This window comes from Archocentrus centrarchus, chromosome 14 (assembly GCF_007364275.1).
Source record: "Archocentrus centrarchus isolate MPI-CPG fArcCen1 chromosome 14, fArcCen1, whole genome shotgun sequence".
Taxonomy (NCBI): Eukaryota; Metazoa; Chordata; class Actinopteri; order Cichliformes; family Cichlidae; genus Archocentrus; species Archocentrus centrarchus.
In genome coordinates, this window is record NC_044359.1 from 34122668 (window position 1) to 34135211 (window position 12544).

Here is a 12544-nt window from a genome sequence, read left to right on the forward strand (position 1 = left end):
GCTTCATTTCACACCGCTACTTCTTAGCAGAATCTGCAGGCAGCAGAACTCCTCTACACACTGCACTCCTTCTTCATTAGCCATCCTCTGTTCTTCTTTTGACCTTCACTGTCATGATTTCCTTCCTGAAGCTTGACTGTCTGAAAAACTTGCAAAATTAATTGTAAAAGCCTCCCAGCTGCTGTCAGAAAAAGGAAAAAAAAAAAAAAAAGCTTGCCTCATCTAAAAATCCAGCACAAAAAACAGTGTTTTTGTGGAAACTTGCCTCCATCTTGCTCTTAGCTTCTCCTTCTTTATCCATGCACTCCTTGCGCTGCTCTTTGATGGCAAAATATCATGTATGCTTCACATCTAAGGTTCTTCTATTCACAGCCAAGCTGCTGCCTCTTCTCCATCCTTATGTCCTCCTCTGACCCCAGTGATTCAAAATGTTTCGGTGCCATTCTTTTTCTTTCCGCTTCCACTCTGAGCTTTTGAAATCTCATTCTACTGTGAGGGAAAGCAGGTCCTCTCTTGACCTTATCCAACTCTTCAGACGATCACTGCCCACCTGCTCCTTTTCCATCAGCATTCAGCTCAGTTTGAGGTGATGGAAAATCACTTTAAACATCATCTGGAGCTCCAGTACTTAACAGTGCCCTCCATGTTGTTTTTTATATGTTCTTTATTTGCCCCCATATTATATATTTTTCAATTTGTAAACACAATCCACTAGTAAAATTTTATGAAAAGCAATTTATGGACATTTTTGTGTATCAAGAAGAAAAAATTACAGCATTTTATGGTCCTCCCCTTTCACGGCACAATAATGTTTGGCACATTTGTATTGTTATTATTTGGGTGTGCTGAATTGCCTCATTAGTGACAGCATAAGAGAACTAGCCTTCTTCTCATTTCTCAGCTTGTACATCCTCAGTTCCGCTCCTGAACTCCTCTCCTCGTACATTAGTCCCTGCCGCCACAGATGCGAGCAGTCACGGTGAAGAAGAGACACAAGGAGACAACAGACAAGGCAGCAGGCATTTTACAAAACGAGACATCATATCAGTTACATATGACATTTGGCATATAGTATTTTTCGGACTATAAGGCACACTTAAAATCCTTAATTTTTCTCAGAAATCGCAGTGTGCCTTATAATGCGGTGTGCCTTAAGGTCTGCAAAATACGGTAGCTGTATAACGTGTTCACTGTTACAGCCTAATGCTGTATTTTATGATCTCAGAACTCAGATGAGCATGACAGTGTTTGTGACACTTCATATATTTAGATATACATTTAATGAAGTGTTTAATCATGCAGTTGATCATCATACAAAGGAATAAATCACCTGTGCATCTTCTGTTCCCTAGCAAGCCTCCTCATTCCTCTCTCCTGAATTTTAAGAATTGAGACATAATTAAAGATTTTATATATATATATATATATATATATATATATATATATATATATACACACACACAGTACCAGTCAAAAAAATCTAATGCTGTGTTTCTGCTGCATAGGCTTGAACCCCCTCAGCCAGCTCATTAACAAGGCTGACTATAGAATGGAGCAACCATCAGCTGCCTCCTCTACATGGATGACATCAAGCTGTATGCCAGCCAGGGGTGAACAAGACATCAATTCACTGATCCACACGACTAGGATCTACAGCAATGACACTGGAATGTCATTCGGACTGAAGAAGTGTAGTCAGATGGTAACAAAGAGAGGGAAGGTACCCCTGCCAGTCATCAGATACCCTGCTGGGATAATAAGCCCCCCAAATCCAGCACCCTGAGACTGTACACTAAGCGGAAGGAAGGAGGCCGAGTGTCAGAACCACTATCCTGGATGAAACAACAAAGATGCACGAGTGCATCAGGAAGATGGCCACAACTGATCATGTGCTTAGTGAATACCTGAGGCAGCAGGAACCTGAGAAATAAAAGGAGAAAGAACAGGAACCATCATGGAATAATGAGTGTTTCTTTTCTCTTTTTATTCTGGTTATACTTCACTCTCCATTTAATGATTAGTTTTTATTAATAATCTCTGGTTCTCTTCTGCAGCATGTCTTTTGTCCTGTCTCTCTCCCCTCAGCCCCAACCGGTCGCAGCAGATGACTGCCCCTCCCTGAGTCTGGTTCTGCTGGAGGTTTCTTCCTGTTAAAAGGGATTTTTTCCTTCCCACTGTCACCAAGTGCTCATAGGGGGATCATTTTGACTGTTGGGTTTTCTCTGTAATTATTGTTTTGATTTGTTGGGATTTGGTGATATATAAATAAAAATGAATTGAATTGAACTTCCACAGGCAGAGTGAGGATCCTAATGAATGTGTGCAGAGTAACTGTAATCACTTGAGCTTGTTTCTGCTTTGAGGAACTGAGTGTGTTACTCTTCCCCCCAGTCTGCCCATCTGTTCCTTTCAGTGGTGGACCTCCTCCTCAACAGGTTCACAGGTATGAAGATAATGTTATCTGAAAATAGAAACAGAAATCTGTCTATATGTAAGAGAGGTCTGTCTTGCAGAAATGATCTCAGCCGAGGCTCTTTTTACTTTGAATATTGACCTCAAATATTCCTCGTCATGTTTGCTCTACAAATAATCTCTTTTGATTGATTTCCTAATCTGCCCTCATCAGTGTCTATGCTTTCTCATATTTTCCCAGGGCTGTAGAATCCACTCAAGTTCATCTTCTCCTTGACACTTACTATCATATGAAGCTGCAAAAGGGAATTAGTAAGCGCACCTTCAGCTCTGTATTTTTCAAATCTATGATTCCTTACACATCTTCCTCAGTTGAGCCTGAAAGAGGCAATATTACCTGTGGACTTCTAAAGCCCAGTTTCTTTTGATTTGCAAGATTTGAGAAAGCCTGCAGCAGCATGGGCTTGTGAGCACTGCTCATCCTCTTGTTGGTGTAGATGTCTCAAACATAAATACAGTCTTGTTTCCAAAAAGGTTTGGACACTGCATGAAATGTCATTAAAAACAAATAACAAAAAAGAAAAGGAAAAAGAAATGATCTGCAAATCATTTAAATTCTGTTTTATTTACACAGAATTTTCAACTCCTTTTGAGTACTTATGAGTGTTGACAGCAGGAACATCCACAGCAACAGAATTGCTACTGCAGAGGTCTCTGGTAGATGTTATGCTGTTTATTGTGTGATCAAATTGTAAACATATATTGTATATAACACGCCCATATTATGGGTGTCCATGTGTGAAATGAAGCTGCTATACTGCCATTTACTGTTATGTTATCAGTAAATGGCAGTATATTATCTTCCTGCAATATTCTAAGGACATTACATTTTGGAAGAATATCAAGATGCTCATAGTCTTACTTCATAAGTGTGTTGTGACTGGAGTGGGATGAAGACATTTATAATCAAGTGATGTCATTTGGTGTCAAAAGTAGAAAAAATGTCACAACTGAGTGATGTGAACTGTCTAAAGCCCTAAAACAGATTGCTTCAAATGTGTTTACAACATTATTTGAAATCGTTACACATTTAATATGAACATTTAAGATGTCAATGTCAAATTTATTTATATATTTGTACCAAAGTTCTTCACAGGCAACCAAATAATAAAGGGCCAAACAACAAACAAAGAAAGAGCCAAACAAAATATAATAACTTAATAAATACAAAATGTCAAGATCAGCCAGAGCGAAGAAGTGGGTCTTGAGCAATAACTTAAATGTAGAAACAGTCCAAGCAGTTCTAATATGGAATGGTAGGGCATTCCAGAGGCTCGGCACAATGACTGAAAAGGCTTGATCACCTCTATTCTTGAGTCTAGACCTAAGAATTTTTAGGATCATCTGATTGGCAGACCTCAATGCTCTGACAGGAGTGTGGACATGAATAAAGTCACACAAATACAGAGGGGCCAGCCCATTTAAAATCTTAAAAACAATCAATAAAATCTTAAAATTGATCCTAAAATTGACAGGAAGCCAATGAAGTGAGGCTAAAACTGGAGTAATATGCTCACGCTTCCTCGTCCCTGTTAAAAGTTGAGCAGCAGCATTCTGGACCAGTTGAAGCCGGCGGAAAGATGACTGTGGTAAACCAACATACAAAGAATTACAGTAATCCAGTCTTGACATGATAAAAGTATGTATGTATGACTCTGTCAAAGTCATTGTAAGAAAGATAATGCTTCACTTTAGCCAACAATCTCAACTGGAAAAAAATAGTTTTCACTACAGAACTAATCTGCCTGTCAAAGTTAAAGGAGTTGTTGATGATCACACCAAGATTTTTAACAGATTTATGAATGCATAACCTGAGGTGTTCAAGAGAGGCTGCAGAGTCCTTGAACTGTTCAGTACAACTGAACATAACAATCTCTGTTTTGCTTTCATTAAGATGAAGAAAATTCATGCTTAACCAATTCTGTAAGTCATTAAGGCAGCTTAAGAAAATCTGCAGTGAATTGGGAGCATTCGATTTCAAAGGAAAGTAAATCTGAATGTCATCAGCAAAACAATGAAAGGCCAGGTTATACTTCCTAAAAATTGATCCCAGTGGTAGAATATATAAAGAGAACCTTGTGGAACACCACAGGAAAGAGAGGCTACAGAAGAAGAATATTCGCCCATATTCACAGAGAAACTTCTGCCACTCAGATAGGACTTAAACCAATCCAGCACTATGCCTCTAATGCCCACACACTGTTCAAGATGAGACAGAAGAATTGAATGGTTGATGGTATCAAAAGCTGCTGTTAAATCTAAAAGCACTAACATAGCAGGGTTTCCTGAATCGACAGCTAGGAGAGGATCATTAAGGACTCTTAAAAGGGCCGTTTCAGTACTATGGTGAGACTTAAAAACAGACTGAAATTTTTATAAATGTCAAACTCAGCTAAAAAGCTTTGTAGTTGGTTAAAAACAACTTTCTCCAAGACCTTTGATAAAAAAGGGAGTTTAGAGACGGGCCAAAAATTAGCGAGGACAGATAAATCTAAACTCTTCTTTTTTAAGAGGGGCTGCACAATAGCATGTTTTAAAAAAGTTGGACCAACACCTGACCTGAGAGAAGTGTTGACCAGAGTTAAAATACTAGATCCAATAGTGCTCAAAACATCATTAAATAAAGGAGCAAGGATACTGTCGAGAGAGCAATTTCCAGGACGTATTTGCTTGATTAAGTCTGATAAATAAGGGAATGTAATTGGCTCAAACACATCAAAAACAGCGGGACATAAAGGGGATACTAAGTGGTCAACAACCACAGGTGTTGGATGCATGAGCCCAGAAATTTTAGCGGTGAAAAACCTAAGAAAGTTTTCACATAGGATATTAGATGATGGCACCTGCTCTGAGGTCAGAGTGTTGATAAGAGAATTAAAAACCCTAAAAAGAACTTGAGGCCTATTGCTATTAGCAGCAATGTGATTAGATAAAAACTCAGACTTTGCCTTCTTTACAGCGCTCTGATAAATAAACAATGGTGTAATATAAACAATAAACAAAATTGTAACAGTACATGACAGAGGGCAAAACTAAATATGTCACCTTTAATGCTGACAACATTACATTCTTCTCTTCTCCCATGAAGACACATCTTAAGGTTGGCATCACTGCCTGGTGAATGTCTACAGTTGTATATCTGTCAGACACATCAATCCACCTCATTTTTTCTTTCAAATCCCTTTTGTAGAAGCCCCTAGCTTCACTGACAAGTCAACACTGTCTTCTGCTCAGACTAGCAATAATCTTGGTGTGAACTCACACACAGTGCAGCCACTGCTTGTGTGCATGACGGCAATTCCCTTCTGGCTGGGCTCCCATCCGACCTTTCTCCAGCCTCTACAACTCATACAGAAGGCTGCAGCCTGTCTCATTTTAATCCACACTAAATTCTTCCATTTCAGCCCTTGCTCACCGGCTCTACTGTTCCTTATATTGAATTCAACACCTCAGCTCTCTTTTCCCTGTGTTCCCAGTAGCGCAGTGACCTCCCCACCTCTGACAGGACTACATAGTTGCTTCCTATCTCTAAGTCTGAACTGAAAACTCTATCCCACTGAAGCATTTCACATCCACCTTTCCCCTATCTTCCTCATGCATTTGCATCAGCTCTTGCTCTTTTTGCTATAAAACGATTCATGTGAGACGTGTTTTTTTTCTCCCCTGCATTTCTTTCTTCTAATTCTCTATACCTCAACAGTCAGCCAACATGAATATCAATGTGTGGGTTGAGCTCAAGCTTTAACATTATACATCTAGTTTCCACTGCAGATAGACTTTTCAAACAGCATGAATATAAATTGAACAGTATGGATTTGTTTCCACAGCTGATTAACATGGGACTTGAAGCAAGCTAAAGAGGACCAGCAAACATTAATGAAAAGCATCAGTGTGTGTGTGTGTGTGTGTGTGTGTGTGTGTGTGTGTGTGTGTGTGTGTGTGTGTGTGTGTGTGTGTGTTTTATTACACTGCAAATGTTATTGTACAAAGCAGGTTTGCTGTTTTTCATGGACGCTGCTGAGGCTATTTCCACTGTGGAAAGCATCTAAAGCTTAATGGAATAATTACCTTGAGGTATGCTAAAAGAAAGCATTTTCAAATCCTGACTTTCTCTAACTGCTTGTATCTTTTCATTTCTTAATTAAAATGACTCAGAAATTATTCTCTATATTTAACTCTAGCAGTCCCATTTCTGTTTTACCTTTTCACAGGATTAGCTCAGTGGGAACACCCAGTGACATGAAATGCAGCCTCCTGATGGATGTTGAATCAATTATTGACTTAACAATATATTCAGCACAGCCTACAAGAGAACCGTTACACTGAATCAAACCAAAGCCAACAGCAAAATGAGGTATGTGTATAGAATAATTTATATATAAAGTATCTGCACCACAGCTGAAGTGCTGAAAGTTTTTTTTTTACATGTTTGTCTTGTTACACTGTCATTATATATTAATAATATATTTCACTAGAATTTGATTTACTGATGCATATGTCATAGGTGATTGACTTCTGACTTCTAACTATCATACTAGAAACGTATTTTTAGACAAACTGTTAGAAAATGAATGTGCACATTACAGTAGGTATGCATCTGGGGCACATCAGGTAGTTACACAGAGCTAAACCCTGTCAGGTACACAGAAGACTTCATTATCTGAAACACTCAAACAGCACCATACTGGTCACAGTATGATGATCAGTTTGGACAGACTAATTTATACATAAACCTCTTCTGATTTAGACATCTCCCTTTACTGTTTGTGGTGGGGTGGGGGTAGGGGTGGTGATAGCTGTCTCAAAAGAAACCTATTCTGCTCATTTCTATTTTCATGTTTTTAATTACTGGACTCGTCCAGATGTTTCACAGGTCAAAGTAATTCTTATATACCTTATATAGGGGTATGGTGTAGCCCTTCAGTTCATCCTTTATCTGAAAGGAGCCATTTTAGCTCTTTTCCTTCTAAGACAGCTTTTATCTGATTGGCTGACTCACAAACAGAAGATTTGAAAAGCAGGCTGGTGGAGCTTCTGTGCTCACAAGCAAAGCTGTGAGCCTGCGATGACAATATTAGTGATATCGAACATTCTTTGGCATCATATGGATCCCAAAAGAAAAAAAACTGTCTGAAAGTGAACATTTTGAGCCATTTAAAGCAGAAGCTTTTGGCTTGTAGGTATTACTTACATACAGTGCTGTGAAAAGTATTTGCCCCCTTCCTGATGTCTTAGATTTTGCCATATTTGTTTATCAAACAGATAACCTGAGTAAATGCAAACTAGAGTTTTCATTTATTTTATTTATTAATGGAAAAAAAGCTATCGAGACCCACCTGGCCTGATGTGAAGAAATAATTCAGTTTCACTAATCACACCCAGGCACTCTTGGCTTATACAGCAGGACAATGATCGGAAACACACCAGCAAGTCCTCCTGGCTCAAAAAAAAAAAAAAAAACAACTCAAAATGAAGGTTCTGGAGTGGCCTAATTAAAGTCTGAACTTAAATCAGATTGAGATGCTTTGGCGTGACCTTAAACAGGTCGTTCATGCTCCAAAAACCTCCAATTTTGCTGAATTAAAACAATTCTGCCAAGAAAGGTGTGCCAAAATTCCTCCACAGTGATGTGAAAGACTCATTGTTAGTTATCATAAACACTTGGGTGCAGTTCTTGCTGCCAAGTGTGACACAAGTAGTTATTAGATTTATGGCAGTTACTTTTTCACACAGGGCAGGTAGGTCTGGAAAACTTTCTCTCCTTAATTAGTGAAATTTATCATTTAAAAACTGCAGTTTGTATTTACTTGGGTTATCTTTGTCTAATATTAAAATTCATTTGATGATCTGAAACATGTAAGTGTGACAAATATTTAAAAAATATAACAGATATCTAAAAGATATCTGAAGTGGGAAAAAATACTTTTTCACAGTGCTGTGTGTTCACCTTTTTGAAACCATTTTCATATACAGTACCAGTGTATATGAACATCTACCACTGAAACAGTATGTACATCATAGAAAATAAGGAAAACAATAATAGGTCTGCTTTAGATAAAAATCTCAAGCCAAGGTTAGCTGAGCTGAACTTTTCTGTGTCATTTCTCCACTGTGTAATTGCTTTTTGAAGATTCTTACAGATTGCTACAAATTAAAATGCAGCTTGTCTTTTTTCTTTTAAAATGGAAAATGTTTCTGTAAAGTAAATCTGAATCAGTGTTGAAACATTAGTTATAAACTACACTTATTACTTTGCCTTTTTTTATTGCCAAAATTTGCATATTATCACAGGTACTTGCAGACACATTGTCAACCAAACTAGGCAGCCATTGCTGGTGTCCAGCCCCGCCCTTTCATCCATACGTTATGTCCGGCTCCAGTAGCCAAGATGGAGACAGCCAAAATACTAAATTCAAGGCACTGAAAAGGTACTCCACAAATCACTGGGTGAACACCTACATATTTTATATACAGAGTGTGGAAGCAAGTCACACACAGTTTGTGGTGAAAAAAATTTATCGGTCTTCTTTCCTGTAACATTTCAGGTACATACAGTGGATGCAGAAACCACTGAATTCACTGACTTAATGTTTTGCACAGATTGGCCTCCACAAGCTCGGTTGTAGCTGGATGGGAAGGAAAGCTGCCATCTGCCCTGTCTCCCTTACATGGGCCTCACAATGGTTTCTGCCAAGAGATAAAGGAGTGTTGAAGCTTGAAATCACAAGAGAGAATGAATAGTGACATGCTGTGCCTTTAAACCTGCAGACTAATTGGAGAATAATTATCCCTCACCAATGCTTTGACTATCAAATATCTTCTGTGAGCTAAAGTTGAATACCTGAGAAAAAAAAATCACATCATCCAATGGTCACATTTGGCCATAGTCACTACAAAGGACATTTTCTTTTTTTTTAATTCTGGGGTTTAAACAAGCCAGCTTACATTAAAAAAAAAAGAAAAAGAAAAAGAAAAAACCCACACATGGGTGTGTTACATCAGTACAGAAATGATTTAGAAAAACATGCAGAGCAATAAAGCAAAAAAGATGAAACACTTTGCAGTAACATTGCTTTTTATTCTCACACTCATAACCATGCCAGCCTCTCATTTGAGCCTCTCTGCTACAACTTGTATTGGCATTCTTGTTTGTGGGCAGAATGTGTCTCTATGAAGATAAACCAGCATTGGCAGGTTCCTCATGCAGATGGTTCCCCATCTTTTCACTGTGTTATCCACTCAGCCAGTAACTCTTCTTTCTTATGACTAATAACAAGACATTAACAAAGGAATTTATTTTGATTTTCTCATTATTTTAATAACTGTATAAGCATTCCTATCTAGCTCTTCTTCATACTTCACCACTCACTGAAAAATAATGACTAATGTTTTATTGAGTGTAGCCCAACTGCCCCTTTCTGCATAAATGAAAGTGCACCATCGTACTGGATGGAAGCAATTTCTTTTTTATGATTTGCTGTTGGAAAAGTTGGCTTGCAACCTGCCCAGGATGTACCCACTTCCCATCTTGTGTCAGCTGGAATGCAGATAAGTAGTTAAGAAAATAGATGTTGGAAAAATGCATTGATATTTAAGTGGTGTAGGAGATATAAAGCAGATGGCAGTAGCAGGCCTTTTCCAGGGGCAGCTTGCTTTTTTTTTTTTTTTTGGTAATCTTTGGATACTTGTTAAAATGGCTTTAATGAGGCCTCTCTGCCCAGGCTCTGAAGTCTGACTGTCATTTCAGCCCCATATCTGAACTGGAATTGATCCTGATCCTGGCATTATAAGTAATAATTGTTTTCTGCCTGTCTGTCAATTGTGCTGCTTTAGCAGATATTTGCATAAAGCCAAGCCTGTCTCATCTTTCCTCCATAGGTGGGTGGCTTTTGAGTTTGTCTAGCTTAGTGGGGAGCACCAGAGCTACAAGGCCTGAGCTCACTCACAATCAATAGCAGCTGTCTGTGGTCCAACTTTTTCAATAAATCCACAGATAGGCTAGATGGTGGCACTTTACATTTCAATTCATTTTTATCCATCCATCCATCCATCCATCCATCCATCCATCCATTCTCTTCCGCTTATCCGGGGCCGGGTCGCAGGGGCAGGAGCCTAAGCAGAGAAGCCCAGGCTTCCCTCTCCCCAGCCACCTCCTCCAGCTCATCCAGGGGGACCCCAAGGCGTTCCCAGGCCAGCCGAGAGATATAATCTCTCCAGCGTGTCCTGGGTCTACCACAGGGCCTCCTCCCAGTGGGACATGCCCGGAATACCTCACTCAAGAGGCGGCCAGGAGACATCCTAATCAGATGCCCGAGCCACCTCAACTGGCTCCTTTCGATGTGGAGGAGCAGCGGCTCTACTCTGAGCCCCTCCCGGATGGCCGCACTCCTCACCTTATCTCTAAGGCCAGCCACCCTTCGAAGGAAACTCATTTCTGCCGCTTGTATTAGCGATCTTATTCTTTCGGTCACTACCCAAAGCTCGTGACCATAGGTGAGGGTAGGAACGTAGATCGACCTGTAAATCAAGAGCTTCGCTTTTACACTAAGCTCCCTCTTCACCATGACAGACCGGTGCAGCGTCCACATCACTGCAGAAGCAGCCCCGATCCGTCTGTCAATCTCCCGCTCCCTTCTCCCATCACTCGTGAACAAGACCCTGAGATACTTGAACTCCTCCACTTGGGGCAAGAACTCGTTCCTGAGCCAGAGAGGGCACTCCACCCTTTTCCGGCTGAGGACCATGGCCTCAGACTTAAGGCCCTTTCACACCGGACGCGTAAATTCCGTGCGAATGTTTCGTGCGTTAAAAATATTTTTCGGACTCTCCTGTTCTTAATGCAGCCGTTCACACCGACCGCGTCATTTCACAGGACGAATTTGCGGCATTTATTTTTTCGGATCAAGTTCGATTTTTCTGACTTTCGCAAGCGAACAAACAGGACTGACCAATCAGAGTGCTGCATTTAGCAGCATGCGAGGTCATAGCTCAAAACACGAACCGATGTACTGAATATACAGTGATGTGGGAACAATAAAATCATAATATTTTACCTCAGACACACAGCTACACGCTGCTCCGGGTCAGTCGGCTCTCTGATATTATCCTCTGCCTCCTCACATGTGATCCCAACTCTGCCAACAAGAGCTTAAACTGTCCCACTGACATCCAGAAATTTGAGTGAAAGCATCCGTGATGCAGCTTCAGCTCCGTGATCAAACCATGAAACTCTCCCTGCTGCTGCTTTCTTATGAGTTGGATGAACCCATAAACTCTGTTTCTTCCTTCTCTTGTTTAGAAACATCAGGACCATTACATCATCACTTGATGTCGACTGCATTTTTTTTTCCACCGTGCGTTATATAGGGAGGATTTAGTCTCAAAAACGCAACGCATCCGGTGTGTATATAGGTTACATGACAGGTTCGCATCCGAAAGATTCGGAATTTCGTGTCGTTTTTACGCAACGCATCCGGTGTGAAAGGGCCTTTAGAGGTGCTGATTCTCATGCCGGCCGCTTCACACTCGGCTGCGAACCGTTCCACTGCGAGCTGGAGGCCACCCCCTAATGAAGCCAGCAGGACCACATCATCTGCGAAGAGCAGAGATGAGACTCTGAGGCCACCAAGGAAGAAGCCTTCCGCCACCTGGCTACGCCTAGAAATTCTGTCCATAAAAATTATGAACAGAATCGTGACAAAGGGCAGCCCTGACGGAGTCCAACACCCACAGGAAACGAATCCGACTTATTACCGGCTATACGGACCAAGCTCTCACTGCGGTTGTACAGAGATTGAATGGCCCGCAACAACAGGCCAGACACCCCATACTCCTGCAGGACCTCCCCCAGGATACCCCGAGGGACACAGTCGAATGCCTTCTCCAAGTCCACAAAGCACACGTAGACTGGTTGGGCAAACTCCCACGCACACTTGAATATCCTTGAGAGGATAAAGAGCTGGTCCAGCGTTCCGCGACCAGGACGAAAACCGCATTGTTCCTCCTGAATCTGGGGTTCGACTAACAAACAGACCCTCCTTTCCAGCACCCTGGCATAGACCTTACCAGGGAG